This window comes from Linepithema humile, chromosome 1 (assembly GCF_040581485.1).
Source record: "Linepithema humile isolate Giens D197 chromosome 1, Lhum_UNIL_v1.0, whole genome shotgun sequence".
Taxonomy (NCBI): Eukaryota; Metazoa; Arthropoda; class Insecta; order Hymenoptera; family Formicidae; genus Linepithema; species Linepithema humile.
The window spans coordinates 27,135,304-27,154,924 of NC_090128.1; the positions used below are offsets into that span (position 1 = coordinate 27,135,304).

Consider the following 19,621-nt stretch of genomic DNA (forward strand, 5'->3'; position numbering starts at 1 on the left):
AATAACACGCCCGTGTTCGACGTGTCGCGTCGATAATTGCCGTTCCGAGGTATCAATTTGGCAGCGGGCAATTTCAGGATCGCGCGACTCATCCGCGTCACGTAAAACGCGCCGAGAACGCTTGTTCGCGTAATCGTCCCGTCGACGCCATAGAATTTTTTTTTAACGGCCGCTTCAATAGGGTATTATTACCATTATACCTGCTCGTCTATCATCTCGTCGTACGGTTTCCACGACGGTCGCCGGGTCCTCGTGGCCTCCGGCGAAAGCCGACGTTACTGGCGCTTTTAATGCCGGGACCGTAACGCATTACTCACCGAGATGTAAAGTAAGCGAACATGCGTAAGTAAAGAGCGACCCTCCTCGAGCTTACGCCCGTACCTGCGAGCAGGTACACGGGCGAGTACCTGCCTGTGGGCAGCACCGAGCGTATATCGCATATATCACGCGTTTAAGTACCCAGTGCGGGCCCCCTTTTGAGCGCCCCGGCCCTCACTTGCGAGTCCGAACAGCCGGACCCCGAACCATCAAACAAAGACGCACAGCCGGCGATATCCGATCGGCCGTGGATAAAATCGCGCGGATCACGCTCGCCCCTGTCCGCGGGGTAATCGCAGAAATTTATGTGGAACCGTTTTTACAAGCACACGCGCAATTTGTTGCTACAACTCACGCGTCGACGGTCGGGGAAACGTTCGTAAACGTAACATATGATGCCAGGAAAGATTAAAAATGACGACAATCTGCATTCGCGAGCATTCGTTCGACAAAAAGCGAGTTTAATCTACGATGTACAATAACCGCCGCCTCTTCGCATTTGCATTCCGCATGTCGAGCGAAATCGGATGATTTATTACAACGTAAAACTCGAGTATATCATTAACTTTAGATTGAGGAGATTTAGAAAATATGATTGATTAGCGTGTAAAAGTAAGTCCAAAGTCCATTAAAAGAAGAGGCATCGCCCGGCAAGTTTAAATAGTTGGAATAAGCTTCCTTCAATGCTGTATTAAGTATCGCCGAGCAATGACGCCACTAATCCTCTACGGGGGAGGGGAAGTCGCGACGCTTCGTCGTAAAGATATAAGTATTCGTTTCTGCGACACTCGGTCGGATAACCGACAGTAGCAACCGGAAATTAAATTCTGCGCGCATCTCCTTCGGCTTGCCACGCGCGAATGTATTCTGTGTCTGTTTCTGTCACTCTCGACAACGACGACGGCGGCGTAAAAGCTCGCGCGTTATATTTTCCGCGATAGCGCGAATTATGCGTCGTCACACGCGCATCTCATCTAAATTTGTAATGGCGTTTTGCGCGTGCAGAGTGTACCCCATTTAATTACCGAGAATATCGCTCGCAGCGGATTATCCGCAGTATCTGCGTTCACAATAAACGCGTAACGCAGGTTGCGCATGTAAAATACATAATGTAAAAGTTCTGTAGAAATATGTCACGGACTTGTCCTTTCGTATCCTGCGTGTGAAATTTGCAACTTATTCTTTTCAAGAATTTCAAGTTTTTTTCATTATAATTATTTATTATACGAAATCTGCAAGAGCTGTGTAATTAAATTTTTTTAATTTACAACTTGATCATCGAATAATTTCCGTGAGACGATATTCCCCTTAAATCAAGAGACACGGTAGTGTCTCGCGCCAAGTTCACGCGCAGCGCAAGACCGAACGTGTATCTTTACGCGAGCCCAGAGAGCCGAGATTATCGAAACTCAATAATGCCTGGGCCGATCGAGTTGATAATGGTCTCAATCAATAGCGCATACCCAAAATATATAATAAAAGTATGCTTGTTTTTGCTCTACGTGCTTTATAAATAAATATATAAAAGTCCAAAGTCGAAATGTCAAAAATATTATCTCAATTTCTAGGATGTACAATCAACATTTTTCACACTAGATGGCTATAGTGATGTTAGTAGTTGAGTTTGTGTTAGTGGCGCTATAGGAAATAGCCGCGCAAACCAAATAACCTTACAGAAGATGTGTCAAAAGAATAATATTGAATTCGGCCACTCGCACTACATTACACTGGTGCACACTCAAGGCTGCTTAATGTTCACCAGTTTTTTATTCGTGTTCATCAGAGTAGTGTAGTGCAGTGTAGTGCAAGTGATCAAATTCAATATAAATGTATTAAGTAAAATAAGTGTATATAGGTTATAAGTAGTGTTTTAATTTTACCATACATTCTGTCAAAAAGCTTTAGTGTATGATCTGTCTAAAATAAATAAAATTAAATATCTCAAAGTTTAATATTTCAATTCTACGTATCCTAAATTAGTTCCAACAATATTTATAATTTCTAGTCAATTTTATATATAAAAAAAATATAGCATAAGTCACTTTTCGTGATTATCCTAAATTAGTTCCAATATTTATAATTTCCAGTCAATTTTATATCCATAGAAAATTGGAAACAAAAATTATAAACATAAACTCGACAAGAAATCTTGTAATACACAAAATTAAAATTGACCAGAAATTATAAATATTGTTGGAAATAATTTGGGATACATAGAACAGAAATATTAAGCTTTGATATTTAATTTTATTTATTTTAGACAAATCATACACTAAAGTTTCTAAACAATGGTCTTATAAAACATAGTGATAATTGATATGATTGTATAAATTAATTTTACAATACATTCTGTCAAAAAAAGCACATCATTCGAGACTTTAGTGTATGATTTGTCAAAAATAAATAAAATTAAATATCTCAAAGTTTAATATTTCTGTTCTATGTATTTTAAATTAGTTCCAACAATATTTATAATTTCCAGTCAATTTTATATTTTATATATAAAATTTATTTTATATATAAAAAAATATAGCATAAGATACTTTTTGTAGTTATCCTAAATTAGTTCTAATATTTATGATTTCCAGTCAATTTTATGTCCATAGAAAACAAAAAACAAAAATTATAAACAAACTCAATTATAAACAAACTCGACAAGAAATCTTGTAATACACAAAATAAAATTGACTGAAAATTATAAATATTGTTGGAACTAATTTAGGATACATACAACAGAAATATTAAACTTTGACATTTAATTTTATTTATTTTAGATAAATCATATTAAAATCTTGAAACGTGTGCTATCTTGACTGATTAAAATTGACTGGAAATTATAAATATTGTTGGAATTAATTTAGGATACATAGAACAGAAATATTAAACTTTGGTATTTAATTTTATTTATTTTAGACAAATCATACAAAATTTCTGAAACGTGTGCTTTTTTGACAGATCCTAAATTAATTTCAACATTTATAATTTTCAGTCAATTTTATCAGAATCCAAACACAGTATTGTTTTACCTTTCAAAAAATTGTCGTACCTATATATTAAATCAAAAAAAGCTGTCGTATACATATTACAAAAAAAGAAATGATATCTATCAAAAAATTACCTTTTTTAAAAAAAGGTAAAAAAAAAGCGCCAAGTACACGCTCTTGTCACAACTAAAACAAAACCATATCGTTTTATCTTTTAAAAAAATTGTATATATTAAACCTTTCAAAAAAACCTGTCATAGATATTAAAACCTTTCAAAAAAAAACTTGTATATAGTAAAATTTTTAAAAAAGCTATTATATATACTTTCTACAAAAAAATATGATATCAGGAAATGGCACCAAGTGGGACTAAAGAACTATGAAAAAAGTTGTACACTATTTCTATAAAACTTTTCTATAAAACTCTTGTACATAAAGCTGTCGTATATATAATTAACTATATTATATACTATATATATTATAAAAAAATAAATACATAAATAAGAAAACAAAAAAATAAAATTAAAAAATTTTTTTTTAATATTTAAAAAATAAAAATATTTAATTAAAAAATAAAAAAATTTTAAAAATTTAATCAAAATAAAAAGATATTTATTAAAATACGCAAAAAAACTTGGCGCTGCTACACCACAAAGTACTATAAAGCAATGAAATTAACATGTAGTTTATTGTAGCAGCGCCAAGTTTTTTTACGTTTTTTAATAAATATCTTTTTATTTTGATTAAATTTTTTATATTTTTTTATTTTTTAATTAAATATTTTTATTTTTTAAATATTTTTTAAAAATTTTTTAATTTTAATTTTTTGTTAAACCAAACTGGCTGCGCCAAGTGGATCGTCAACTCGAACGCTTTTCCCATGTAGAATCCTGCCCACGTTCCATAGACACAGCCGCCGCAAAAGATTCTCGAAAGCATTCGCCACGTAAGGGAGCGAACAAGCAAGCGGACAGTGGAAAAGTACGCGAATACAAATAGACAATGCGAGGGAAAACGGAGACAGACTTCTTCCGTCTTGTTGCCAAGACTTTCTCCACGACGCGGATTAATGCAGCGTCTCGGGCTTCCTCCCGGCATTCTTTCCCGTTCCACTCGAAACCGCGGAGAAACCGTGCTGCAGGTCGCCCCGAACGACTGCACTGTTCAACCTCCTGTGAGGGGGAGGGGAAGAAGGAGAATATGAATAAATGAATCGTTGGCTCGTGTAGTGGGCCGTGCTAAGCCGCGGGACAGTGAAGTAAACGAGAGAAAAAGATGCGGTATAAGCGCGAGCGTGAGCGCGCGAGCGAGAGGGCGAGAAAGGGAGAGGGGTGTGCAATGGGTGAATAAAAGCTATGTCGAGCAGATGGCTGGTGCGGCCATTAGCTAATGGATCCCTAACACCAGTCTACGAGAGTCATCCGCCACGAGGCACAAACCGGTAGGTGGATGCGTCCATAGGTGGCGGCGGTACCTACACCCTTTCGCTAACCACCGCCCGACCGCGCCAAGCCGGTGGAATCGCGCGAATTGCAGCTGCGCTAAATCACAAACGGATCGACGCGAGCTTTTCCAGCATCCCGCCCGTCCCGCCGTATCGTTCGATCCGATCGACCTTGCCGCGCGAAAATAACGACGTAACCCTTCGCACATCCCACCTTCCTCTCTCGCGCGCACACGCCACGCGATTTTATATAATATCCAATCACTTAACGTATCGTTCCGTCTCGTAGTATCGAGGTCTTGTAAATAATAAAATCGCCGCTGCGCGAGTGAGCGAGCGAGTGTTTCTAAATAAATGATATCTCCAGTCGGATGAACGGCTCTCCGCTACAGAAAAAAATGAACCGCCTCTCGCGGATCGATAAACGAAGTGGCTGTCGTTACGCGGGAATTATTGGAGCATGCTTTCTTGCGTTAAATTTATACTCCCTACCACTTTCTTTTAAGCGACTTTCGAAACTAGTACTCCTTGATATATGTATACTCTCGCACAAATTGCACATCGTTCACATTTTCGGAAATGTGCTCGTCCGCGTTCCAGCATTGTGAATCTCGGCAAGATATCTCGATTTCGCTTCTCTCTTAGACTTTAAATTGACTTTGTTACAAACTGTGACTTTTTTATATTTCAGCATCCAGTTACCGAGGCAATAAGCATTCATTAAAAAAAACTTGAGATTGATCTTTTCTTCTACGTACTTTTGCAGAATATGATGCCGAATTGTTCTTCCACTTTTAAACACTTTTCTCGAATATCGCTATCGTTAGAATTAAAAAGTAACTTTTTTCAGTCTTTAAATATACTCAAGATACTCGGTAAAATGAATGCAGAAATATGCAGATTTCAAATCGATCTTTCTATCACTTTGCCGACATTCTCTTCTTCACTTAGAAGGAGCGCACGTGCGTACAAGCGGTTACAGAGGCGTGACGGCGGAGTAAGGGGTACGCGACGATTCCGGCAAGCTCCCAATTACCTAAAATACACTCAACGCAGCGTCCCTTGATCTGTATAATTAACGCGCTGATCGTACCGCGTGGTCACCAGCGCGTGAGCGTGAAGCGCGTCGCTTTCCAATTTGCGAACGGCGCGGCATTGTCGCGCAACGAAAGCAATCGTTACGTGCGATGATACGGCTGACGCGTCACGGCTCGGCAAGCGTTCGTTAATTGAACACCGCGGATTAAAATCCACGGCGGCTCGCTAACTCGCGTCACCGTCGCGCCGATCGCGTCACAGTTTCCAAGGAAATCGATTGGAGTCATTGACTTTTTCCTACGTTCGCACTACAATTTGCAATTCGATGCGAATTGTTTATTGTTAAACTCATGTTGAAGTAAATTCACATACTTTCCAAATTATATATTTACAAAAATAAATGTGTAAGAGAAGATCGTTCTTCTTTATTCACAAATATATATTAGAATATGTTTTGTGATTAGATCTATTAGATATTCGCTCTATTTCCATTTTCTCTTTAAATTTTAAATTGAATGTATATTGTAAGAGATCGAAAATAATCAAGTAAAATTCTTTTCTACCCTTGTAGGACACAAATATTATTAGAGTGACATAAATTTTATTAATAGTGACCTTTCACTTGGATTGCATGTTTGCTACAATTAGCAAAAAGAAATCGAGAAAAATTGAATTAGGAATTCCAGCTATAAATACCAGAATGTTCGGATTATCAGAGGTGTTAAAGATTTCCACTGTTATTGCGCAATGAATACCTTCGAAGTCGGTATTGCGTTATGTAACTAAAGCAAACATCCATCAGCAGTATAAAGCTACAACCGTCGACGGTGGATTTGCGTTGTTGGAACGTTAATGCGGAAATGTACCCCGTTACAATGTTCTGTGAAACGTGTTAGACACTCGTAAGTGAAGATAGGGTTAACCTTAGATACAGTCACTTCGTCTGCGAGGCGTCTTAACATTTTGAAGCACCGTCGCTAAATATTCATCACGTCGAAACGTAAGCACCGAATAGTCGCGTTGCGCAGCGGCAGTCAACAGCCGCCCTTAAGCCGCTCTAATCCGGTGTTTCGCGAATAGTGGAATTAAAATTGCACCACGATTCTCGTCCGCGACGACGCGAATTGTCTTCCTTTGCTCGAGTTTTATTCCTAAGACGAAAGAAAATGAAAAGCCCCACAAAAAGTCGTTCCGACTGTTCGTACTTGGAGAAGAGTACACAGAAATGTGCAAATTTGTAGAATTTTTATGGGCATGCCGAATTTCATCGCTTTTTTTTTACAAATATATATACTTTCTCAAATTTCGATCATTTTTCCTTAATGAGAACTATAGAGCATAATTTTTCATAATTTTTTAAATTTATGAGGTTAAATATTTAATACAAAATTTAAGTTTTATATTTTTTATTAAACAATCTCTCTGAAGTAAATTAAAAGATAATGTTCTTTCTTCGTTAAATTTTGTTCTCGATATTTTTAATTGCTTCTACATAATTAAAAAACTATTAATATGAATATTTCAATATTAAAGTAACAATTTTTTAAGTGTCTAAACCATCTTAACTATATAAGGATCCAGAATATCTTGCAATATTTTCCATTTGAAAAGAGAAAGGCCATGAATCTAGGACAACCTATATAGTTGAGAGAAGCAGCTTTGTTGTCGCGTTCCTGAATTAATGCCACGTCGCGGCATGTTTGTAACGCTACGTGATTAAACAAAACCGTGCTAGTATATGAGTAATTACGGCGCAGAGAAATTCGCTAGACGGAGGACTCGGATTCGCTTTTAAACTTTCCAAAGTGCGAGTGGCGCGGGGCGCATTGGCGTAACTCCCGGATAAGTTGCCGCCACAATTCAGCTCGCCATCGGCTGCTTCCATCGCATTGTTTCCATTCATCCGGAGGTATGCGTACGCCCCTTGTCAGACCTTTTGAGCGTCATTGTACACCGAGAATACCTAGCAAACATACTCGGCCTTAAAGCAGCCGCCTAATCTAACTCGATAGACCGTGTCTAGGAGAGCGCAGCAAACGCTCGCGGCCAGAATGGGGTCGATTCTAGACGCCGAGATGATATAAATAATATGCCAAAGGGAGTTCGTCTTAGTATCCCTTTTACTTCACGTCAAATGGCAAAGGAAATACGCTTGCGGCGTCCTCGTAGCAGTGCATCTCTTGCAGCTTTGCGTAATTGATCGGGATGGTTCGAGTATCTTACAGGAAGCTAACGTCCGCGATAATTGGCCCGAAGACCGATCACCGATCGATAATCCGCCGCAATGCGCTCGACCGCAGCCGAAAGTAGAACGACTAATAACCGAATGGCAGCACAAGGAGATCGCGGCACAAAGCGCCCTTGAATATTCAGCCGAAAGCAAATCGACATCGTATCCGCTAGGAAGATAAATATCGGAGCGGATCTCGAATAAATCAGAGAGAACGAGAAAGAAGAGAGAGAGAGAGAGAGAGAGAGAGAGAGAGAGAGAGAGAACGCGCGCGCATCGCACAGGAGCGCTGCACTGGCCGCGATCCAAGAATTTATTCGCCCATGTCGGCGTATAAAAATTTCAACGTTATTAGGATTGGATGCTCCGCCTGGCCGGCCCGGCTTTTCCTCGTGCTATCCGTACGCCGGGATATCCGATGCGATGTGTACAGCTGCGAGCAGTGTCTCGTCGGGCCGACGCCCGTTCTCCCGTTGAATGCAAGATTTTTTTATTTCCGCCTGACCGGCAGAATCGCCGGATGTAAAAAGTGCGGCCATTTGTGCACAAATCAGCATCCAACGCTGCGCATTCTATTCTGTTCAAGTGTTCTTTTTTTTTTTACCATACCACTTATACCGATCTGGATTTGAAATAGAGCGCCGTGATACACAACTAACGTGACGCACGTTCTCAAGTCGGATTAGTCGACGCGATCGATGGTCCCAGATATCGGTTCTACTTAAAGTTGACGGAAATAGGAACCAAGGATTCCGAAATATTTTCTCCTCAAAACGTATAGAAACGTGTACACACGGAGACATTTGTTGTTAATATTACACTGCGATTTTATTCCTATCCACGTTATTATAGACTTTGCATTCACAAATATAATTCGCGAGCTGTGAAAATTTAGGATTACGTAGCGAGAGCACGAGGATATTTCCATTTTTGACAATCGCACGGCGCACGCACGTCAAAAATACACGAGCGTAATCCAGAACCCGGCCGATGGCATCCGGACGCGTCGCGTCGCGCATGCAAACTCACCGGAAATAAAAGTTTAACTCGCACATCCCGGAAGAGTCGGTCTGATCCACGGCTCTCTCCGCCCTACCGTAAATCTTCCTGCCGTACAAATTTCGCCGCTCGATCTCCCATGAATATCGACTGACCCCCGAATGCGTGGGCGTATCGATTCGACAGAAGCTATACAGACCTAGACGAAAGTTCAGAAATGGCGCTTAAGGTCGATTGTAGGCGAAAGGAGGATCGCTGCTCTCGGGGATCAGCACGTGGCGTTTTCCAGTGCACAACTTCAATAAACGTGGACGAAGAGAGGAGAAAGGAAGAACGAAAAGGGCAAGAAGGGAAAAGAGAGTAGTTTATCATGCTATGAAAGTAATGCTCGTAACAGCAAGAGTCATTGACAGCAGTTAAGAAGTTAAATATAACTTGGCCATGCAGCTAGAAACAAAATCTACAGAACCGAGCGCATGGAATAAATGTAAGCTGTCAAATGGAAACACTCGAATAACAGCAGGAGTAAAAACGAACGAGTTAATTGATTTTTCAAGTCGTTCAATGCACAGCAAACATTATTTGAAGAGGAGAATGCGGGATCTCAAATGCCAAAAACGAAACGACTGGAATAAAACAGATTTTTAATATGTAACAGTCTGGCGGAAAGGAATCGCAAGTCTTTTCGTGGGGAACGAGAGCGAGAGAAAGAAAGGGAGAAAGTGAGTGGCGAGGAGAAGAGAATTGGAGAGGGACGGTTAGGTCGCTTGTGTCTGTCCCCGAGGGCTCAGCTGCGGCGGCACCACGGTGATCGATGTCTCCACTCTCCGCAATTTGAACAATGTCCCGCTGTCTTGGGCCACGCCGCTCACTCTTTCACCCTCTTTCGCGTCGCTGCGCATCCCTCCCCCCCTTTCCCTTCCTTTCGCCACCCTCCCCCGTCCCTCCTTGGGCGCCATTCCCGGCATTCCCCGGTAAAATGAACGTTATACGAGCGAAAAGGACGCGAACCCATTCTTATTTACTATTCCAGCGACGGCTGGCAAGCGGCAGGAATGCGCGTACGAGAATCAACAGGGAGGGGAAAAGGGTGGACGATGAGAACCGCGACTTTCCGCCACGCGAGCTGCGAAAGTCTACACAATCGGAAGTCTTCCCACGCGAGCTAAGTAAACAGCGAGGATGAAAATTTTCGAGACGTGCCTCGAAAGCGATCCGCCCGAGGCGATCCTCACTCACCCCTTTCACCTTGAACCAGGCAAATAATGAATAACTAAAGGTAATCGAACGTCTTCGACGTCGATTACTCATTCAGTACATTTCCGCGTTCGGAGCACGCCGTTTTAAGCAGTTTGTTAAGCTCGGTGTTCCAAAATGTATGTCATTACATGCTTTTCGAATGAAAACGCGTAATAATATACGTTTTAAAATTTCTTTTCTTTTTCACGAAAGCACAAACTGTCCGCGCTCACAAACAAAAGAGACAAAAGGCCATCTTTGAAGCGCTCTTTGCGCACTCGTGAATTAATCACGACTCAGCTTTTCCGTCGCAATGCATTAAAAAAATTGAAGTAATCTTCCGTTGCGCGAGAGCACTTCCCTATATAATTTCGGAATAATATTTTATTCACCTCGCGTATTTCGTCGGCGGGTTTTCGCGAAAGTAAATTTTAAAACGCTCAGTCTTTTGTAACTTCATACAGAAAACTCGTGCCCCAGGGAGAATGGCGGATCACCGAGCTAGCGAGCAGGCGAGCATTGGAAATGCTCCGAAACGCGCCGTCCCGATGTCCTTCGGATCGCAAACCGACCTTCAAATACGAAACGTGCATCCTTTTACAATTGAACTTCTCTGTAACGCGATGAGACGTCCCGGCTAGCTAGTAACATCCCGGCAAGTATTAGTTCTCGAACCGCGAAGCATACTTAACAGACTGAAATTGGCTGTTTCGACACTGAGCCGTTCGACATTCGGTTCGCCCGCTTTAGAGAGTACTTCAACCGTTACTCCCTGCGAAGTATAGGTACAACGTACTCGAGCTTGAGTGGTTCTTGCCGGTATCACTTTCGCAGCTAGGCAGCATATTTGGTAAGATAATACCTGAGAACTTCAGCGTGACAATAGGTTGGCACTACAATGGCCGTCGCAATATAGTGTATTTTCATTGTTATGACTTACGCTATGATATTTGGGCGTTCGATGACGGCAGCTGGTCTTATCATTCACGACCGCAAGGAATACGTATATATTTATTAATATTCTTCGTGCGATTCAGTCGCATGAAAGTATAATTTTAGTATTAATTAATGCGCATAGACGCAGCGGTATGCGAATTTTATCGAATAAGAAAATGTAATGTAGCAAGAATTTAATTCGCAAACTCGGGAAATATCAACAATATTTATGAATATTAATTATGCTTCCCTTGTCTTTCTCCTGCCGCCGTTATTAATTTTCTTCGGAATATCTTTCGCACAAAACATTTACAGTTGCAATTGATATGACGCTCAACCTATTCGCTCGGAATCAACTGTCCAAGTCTCCGAGCGCAAACGAACCCCTAACTTCAGCCGTCGTCTCATCCCTCTTCGGCGAAACTTTCGTCTCGGCATAATTCTGTGCCGAGCTTCGGGTGTCCTCACAGAAGTACGTACTACTAATTAATCCTTTTAACAGCGCTTAAATTTAATTAATCTCAAAGTTATGTGGTCGATCTCAGTCGCGGGAAACCGCCCCTCTCCCCGAGCGTACCATCCTTCGCTTTTTGCCCGGTAATTCGCCCCCTGGAAATCGTATACATTAACTGAGCTTTGGAAATCCGATTTGATGGTCTACGGTCCCTTTCGAGCATTCCCTCTTTTCCTTCACCGCGGTCTTCCCGCCGCCCTCCCGCTATTCTCGGAGCAGCACATCTCTCTTTCACGACTTGTCAACGTCGTCTGCCGCGATATGCGCCGCACGGCGAGCATTAATTTTTCCACCGACATTTACACCGCTCACTCGAAATTACGTCCACTCGCATGAGGTCTTTGAGGAGGAATAAGAATTCCTGCGTATCCCTCCAAGCAATTATCCGACTCCCTTTGTCGCTGCTTTCTCGTATTACTTCCTATCCTGTCCAGTCGAGCGGCATGCAATAAAGGCAAAGTTTCTCTTTTCTTTTTTTCTTTTTTCCTTTCCTCTACTTCTTCCCTTTTTTAACGCATCTCCTCAAAAGTCGAGAGATTTGTTTTACTCGCGAATAACTTGATTGCACCGCAGAGCTCCGAGTGAATAATAACGCGCGTTGTGGCGGAAAAGAGAACCGGTTAGCGAAAGGTAGCCCGAGTTCTCGCAATAAAATCTCCTAGACGTTTACACTGTGTACGTACAATAAGCTGTTATTTAATAAAGCGCAAGACCGATGACAATATCTCGCAAAGTAATTACCGCATAACTGGTAAAGCTTTCTCGCTTGCTTCTCGATAACGCGAGACCTCCGCCAAGTTAAACAAACTACCTCGAAACTCGAAGAATAGAAGGACGGAAAGGGGAAGGGGGAGGGAGAGAGGAGAGAAGAAGAAGACGTCTTACGGAAGGTCGTCGTCGATTGATCGACCGTGTGCCACAAAGCTTATCGGAAGACCGGGGCGTGCTCGCTTTGTACATCCTTGGCGCGCGGTCTATGATCCGACCGAGGGAAAATTTACGGTCTCCACACTTCCTGCCCGTTCGAAACCAGAAACAACCGTCCGCCCGCCCGCTCGCCGCTCGCCCTACCTCCCGGCACCATGGCTGTTCTCTCTGCATTATCGATGCCGAACCCGCTAAGTTTCGACCGGGAGGAAACGCTGCACGAGCCGATAGGGGATAATCAATCTCGAAACGGAACGTCTCCCCAGAGAGAGGTCGCGGGGTGGCTCGGCGGGATCGTGTGCGGGGAGGCTAACTGGTGTGTGTTTGAGTTCGCGTGCTAATTTGCTCTAACCTAATGAGAGACCGGCTTGCACAAACTCTTCCCCGGTTTATTCGACCGTACACCGGACCGCATACATGCAGGCATGTGTACCGAGCCATGGGCGTAGCCGTCGGATACTCCAATGTGAAATCTTGCGGAAACGATCAACCTGCGATTCCGCAGTTGCTCGCGAGCGATCGCACAAAGTATTGTTCAACTTGCTGCATGCGCTCGTGAAAAGAATTTCTCGCCTCTCTACAACAAACGATCGTGTTTTTGAAAGTTCACGTCAAATCCGGATATACCAATCAGAGAAAGAAATATCTCTCCGATAATATCGCGCACGTATTTTCATTTAATATTATGCCTACGGTAACTTGTGAATATAATATTCATAGGTGCAAATTTGATGTGGGCAAACTGACTTTATGATGTTATTAGCCTTCGTATGCATATATTGGAGTCAATCTTCTAATGAACAAATTTTTAGCTATGGTCGACAAATATAATGTTCATAATATTTACATTTATAACAATATTCGCAATACATTATTTATATTAAATAAGTATTATCAACATAATTTCATAATTAATTAGTAAATATATTCAGTATAGCTATAGCAAATTAGTATTTCATTATTATCGACAAAATTAAATTGACTTTGCTTATTAAAAAGCGGAGAAAAATTAAATAAATATCTGAAAATTTATCGAGAAGATATAATATATAAGTATATATTTACACAATCATATATAATATTCTCAGTAAATGCATTAATTTGCAGCAAGTTGAATATTTTATGCGATAGACGTAAAACGGCGAAAGAACCGTCTGCTAGACGAGACGACTTCGAATCGATACGCGTTACCTTGGCCGTAATTGTATTATTTACACGACGATGTTTCCTGCTCCACGGCAGAGCCGATACCCGCGAGGCAAATGTTAGCGCAACAATTAAACCGCCGGAAGAGCGGAAAGGACGGAAGGCGGCGCGACGCGACGCGGTACGGTGTTGCGCCGAGATGCGGCGACGGCGTCCTTTCCCCCCTCGTGAATGCGGACTGTGGCTGCTCCATAGACACGAGGCGTCATTATGCGGAAGCCCGAATGAATCGCGACAAAAGGAGGAACAGGGGCGAGGAAACGGGCAAATGTTTTCGAGTAGTCCCACTTGCGCGATCCCATTGTTATTTAACACGGACGAGGCGCTGACGCCCGGCGAACGGAGAAACGGGCGAGCGAGAAGGGACGAGAAAGGGAAAGCATTGTTGAAGTTCCGCCAAATGCCATTCTCTCCCTAGGTCTGTGTACGTGCATCAACCTGATGTTTAATTTCTCTCGGCTCGGGGTCTTGATTATCGATATGCTCTGCGAATTACACCGAGCGCTCGATATGTCGCCGATAACATTCCTCCCATTCCGGAGGGGAGAGATCGATTGAATCTTTCTCGGAGACGGTCGATACAAGAACAACAGAGAGAGCATTGAGGAATGTGTTTTCTGATCAGACAAAGCAGGAAAACACGATCCGCTTTACAAGTACTTTCTAATAATTAATTCTCGTTCGTTGGCTAAAAAAAAAAAATTCTAATCTAGCAACTAGTTGATTAAATATTCTATTAATTAAAAAAAATTCTCAACAAAATATTTTTTACAAAAGTTGGGTGAAACTACTGTTTTAATATTCTAGAAAAATGGCGCAATCTTTGTATTAATCAAGCGCGAAGCTTTTCTGCCTCTGCAGATGGGATCGTCATGCAAGTTGCGGTGCGAGCTTGATGCGCATGGGCTAAATGAAAATTTGTTGATGCGCACACCGGTGAGACAACAAACTTCTATTTCACTGCGATCCCAGATGAAGTACCGGCAGACGATGGTCGCGCTCATTTAAAATACACGCACCCGTGTGACGTCGTAATGAAGATATCGCGCCAGCCAGACGTATTTAAAGATTTAAATATTTGCTTAATTATTCGTCTGCTCCCGTATTCATTGCCATGTAAAACGAATTTTTTCCCATTTCTCGCGGCGGCCATTTCATGCGTTACTCGAGCACACGTGTGCTAAAAACATCGTGGAAGCGAGAGACGAAAGAATTGAGACGCATGATCATCCGTCGAGGTTTCTCGAGGATCTCGCCCTGCTATTCAGACTGTTCCGCAAAACTCTGTTCGTCGGAGAATCTTCAGTATCCCTCAGTCTCTATAGTCCCCCTCGTATCTTTCCCATCTCGTCACGAGTATTATATGCGCAGCTGAATGACGTGGTCATTAAGCTGGCGGATCTTTTTACCAAGAGTGCCCGGTGTGTAACATTGTGACAAAAATCGCCACCCTTGTAGTTGGCCTCATCCCTGCGCGCACTTCCCCGGCCCGTTCTCGCCTATTCGCCACGCTTACAACGGTAATGAGCGTCATTTCGGTAATGAGGTCGCACGCCATTGAAAATCGCGAAGCAGCCGTCGCAGAAACACTAGACGCGAGAAGCGAGAACTCGCCGGTGGAGGAAGTCCGTAAAAGTTAATGAACGGGGAAATAACCGTTTCGTGAGAATCCCTGGATCTATTCCCGCCCGGGCGCCTCCCTTATCACCCCGTCCGTCTCTAAAGAAATGACCGTAGGAGCCGTTGCCGGTCGACTTTTCAACGGCGTTTGCTCTAGCCGAGCGGAACGATAGTGACAGGAATCCACCCGTTCGCCCGACCTGTAAAAACGTTGAAACGCCCGTGTAAACCTGATTTTCGATTTGGTTTTGCCCTACTTCTAGATTCCGTCCATCTTCGCTTCCCCCGATCGCTTACTTCATCCATTTCACGTTCTCACCCTTTGCCACCCCGCGATTATCCCGCGGATGAGGGAATCTCGCGCGTGCCGAAGAATGGAACATCCATCACGGGCGCATGAAAAGCTGATGTCAAAATCAAAATGATTTTCATCAGATAAATGGGGCGATCAATTAATGTTAATATATATATATATATATATATATATATATATATAATATATTAAGTGTCATAGAAAAACATATTAAGACATATGTCTTTTTAATTCGATAAAGAAATTTTCTCCCGTTAAAATGAGTATTCGAAATTTAATTTTCCAGAAACTGCGAGCTTTATATATTATACAATATTTTTGCATATTTTTTTCGCAAGTGTATAATATAGTTTTATATCTGTTCTTTAAAAAATTTAGTCTTTTATAATATTTATACAATAGAAAAGTGTATTCATCGTAAAAATGTTTTTCTCATGATATTTATGCAATAAACTGTTAACCGTGAAATTTCCTTTTCACGATAATAATGCAATAAACTGTTATCATTTCCATATTTTACCCAAGCGTACACTCTCAGATATTGATCGTCATAAATAATCATAGTAGAGGTTTTCATGAATTTCTATTGACGATTTTAACGGATAGAAAATTTCGTCCTATCCATCTTATCTCATTTGCATTCTAGCTCTGCCGTCTCTTTCTCCCCCGAATAAACGACTGTCGGTTCCGCGAGCGAGTTTTAACTACCAGAGTTACGAACAGAGTTACGAACCGATAGGAACGATGTCGGTGCACGGGAAAATCCCCGGGATCGACAGCCACCGGAATCGCTGATCGCCGCAGCGTAAAACTGATTTTCGATTTCACCTAGGCATTCGACCTGCTTTCTTATGATCGTTCCGCTTTCGGTAGCTGCGCTGTAAAATCAGAACTGAGAGAATAAAACCGGAAAGAGATTTCTCGAATTCTATCTTACGTTCCGGAATTTTGAGAGGAAATAACCGTGCTGGAAAAACAATGCCGCCAGACCGATCCTTTTTATCCTCCCGCCCTCTTTCCCCTTGGGAACCAATTGTTCGCTACCACGGCCAAGTTTCGCCGGGGTGATTTGACCGACCGGGACGATATCGTCGGATCGGAAATTCCTAAGTTCAGCGCCAACAAAATACTGGACAAAGCTGCGCAAAACTCATTCCCCATCACAATTGACCTACTTTACTACTGTTTCTCCGCTATTTTTGCTGTTTTGTTCTGCATTTCGTTTTCGTTTTCGATTGAAGAGACGTCCTCCGCGCTCGCCGGCGGAGAAAAGTTTCGACGTCCGAAATCGCAAATCACTCTAGCGCACAAACGGCACGAAAACGTTGAAATATCGGTAATAATCGGCACGATGAAAGCCGCACACTTGCCAGAATTTACCTTCGTGCGCAGCATGCATGATGCATAGACCGATAACGATTTCAAATCAAACCTAATTGGAGCACAAACAACGTGCAGCCCGGACTCGGTTCTCCGCTAACGAATTTAAGATAGTTACGGAATCCGCTTAAATTAACATACCGTTAACATATGAGTCGATCGGATTTCCAGTGTGCAAACCTTGTGGATATGCCGCATATGCCGCACGTTCCAACGTACTTATCCTATTCGTTTACATGCATAAATAATGTTTCCGCGGGTTTATCTCGAGATTGCTGATCGCGGCGAATACAACCGAACCTTTCGAGACGTGGATTAATTGTGCCGGTGACTTGACGTTTCTTCGTCTCGCGACGATGCAAATTTATTACCTCGTTGAACCGTCAAGTTCCCTGATTATTTTGCACTCCGTGCAGTGGTTACATGATAGAGGGAAAAATGTTCCATGAAAATTTTCATAACATGAATAATTTTTATAACATTTTTTTTAAATATTGCCTCAAATATTATTAAACTTTTATCACGCACTCTTTATATTTTTACATTCAGCAAATTTACATTGCATCTCACGCGAGCGCACATAAATTTGAACGTGATATTCGAAGTCCATAAACTCGTGCTGTTCATGAGAAATCCGCATAACTCCATTTACGACATTTTAAACGATCCCCGACCTTCGTCGGTATCGCATTAGGGCGGAAGGTCGGCGCGTGGCGCACCGGATACGTCGCCGGCACGGAGAACCTTCCTATCGGGACGCGGGACGAAAATAAGAAAAGGCGGGCGCGTCGCGCTCGTAGAAAGAGCGGAACGGTGACGACCGGGAGAGGAAAAAAAGAAGACACAAAGCGCGGCAGAGAGAGAGAGAGAGAGAGGCAGATGTGATAAATGGTAATTGCGCAAAAGTACCGCGGCGGACACGAGTAACACCCGTTCCTCATTAGAGGCTTGTTAGGGCGCCCGGACGCGGAGTGATGGAATGCGAGGAGAGAACCGGAGGCGCACAGAACTCAGAGTGTTCGCAGAGGCGCCTCGCCTTTCTCTCTTTCTCTCTCTCTCTCTCTCTCTTTCTCTCTGTCTCGCTCTCCTGTCCGACGCGCTTTATCTCCTATCCCTATGCCAAACGTGCGCGCTTCTTCTTTTAGACCAGCTGCGGGAACGTTCACGCGCTTCCGTGAGTTAATAGCTTTGATTCGCGTTACTGTCGTGCCGCGTGAAGCGCGAGAAAAGAAGTATTCCGGCGACAGATTTCCTACCTTGTGTCGACAGGAATATTAAACCTCTCGCTATCGTAACTCGCGGCTGGTGGCCGCTTGCGACTAATGATAGCGAGTCAGGAAAGTTCGAAGGTATTCTCAACTCTACAACTTGCGCAGAGGGCTTCCCGTAATCCCAACTACTCTTACATGGTGATTAATGATCATTAATGGCATTAATGGCCTTCGAGATTCATGAAGAAGTTCAGAGTGCTATAATACACGACATATCTAGATAATCGCGCGATTTTAATCCGACGTAAATGGATAATTCGGATCTGAGGAATAATTAAGATTGTTCCGTCGTTTCCTTCCTGCGTTTTGTCGCGCTCTGCTAACGCAAATCTTGATAATAACTTGACAAACGTGCCGGCTTTTCTAAAGATAAACTTAATTCCATGAACTGTTCGAGAGGTCCTTTAGACATCGAGCTGCGCTCCAACCACTCAACGGTACTTACTTTGTTCGTGTATTTGCTTGTACACGGCAACGTTTAAACAAGTGTTTCAGCCGAGGGTACGTCGAGGACGCGCGACATTCTGTGCGCGCGGAAATATTAAGACGCGACGGCGACATGAAAAGCGGAGTTTAAAAACCGCGAGTCTCCGTCTTCGGCTTAAGTTTAACCCCCTCGCCGCTGCTTCTTCTCTCTTTGAAACGTCGGTTCTCGTTTTCGACTTCGCCGCTGCCACAGTCTTTCACTTTGTTACTTTTGCTCGAACGAGACGTTGTGCGCGTTAAACCTCCTTCCACGCGTTACGTCTGATAAAATTTCTCCCACGTTTCCGCATCACTTTCATTTTCCAAGACTCGCGTCATAAGTTACGCGCGCAGAAACATTATAAAGAAGAAATGTAAAAATTATGACAAATTTCTATGTAATTTTGGTACCTCAAAAAAAGGAAATTTAAAAAAAAAGCTATTATCTCTGTCTTAAAAAGATACTCTAACTGCCTTTTGTGCGAAAGAACACACGAAAACTGCAAAGACACAATCTTGGCCCTTATAATGCCTTCTGCTTTGCGCACTTTATCTTCCTTCTTTCCGACTCCCTTATTCTTCTTTTATTCCCGGTGCTACTCCTTTACTAGAAGTCAGAGACCGCTTTAATTTTATTGCTTCTGGCTTGTCCGACATCACTCAACTGGCTCTTCTAAAAGGCGTTTGAAGATAACAGGCTGTTCCAGTGAAATACTACGAAAGCTAAGAACGTCTAT

At 42.5% G+C, this 19,621-nt stretch overlaps 1 protein-coding gene across 1 annotated transcript in view; it reads left to right on the forward strand.

Moving 5' to 3' along the window:
• Window positions 1–19,621, forward strand: part of LOC105668533 (discoidin domain-containing receptor 2-like) — a 135,866-nt gene that overhangs the window by 37,023 nt on the left and 79,222 nt on the right. The window lies entirely within an intron of this gene.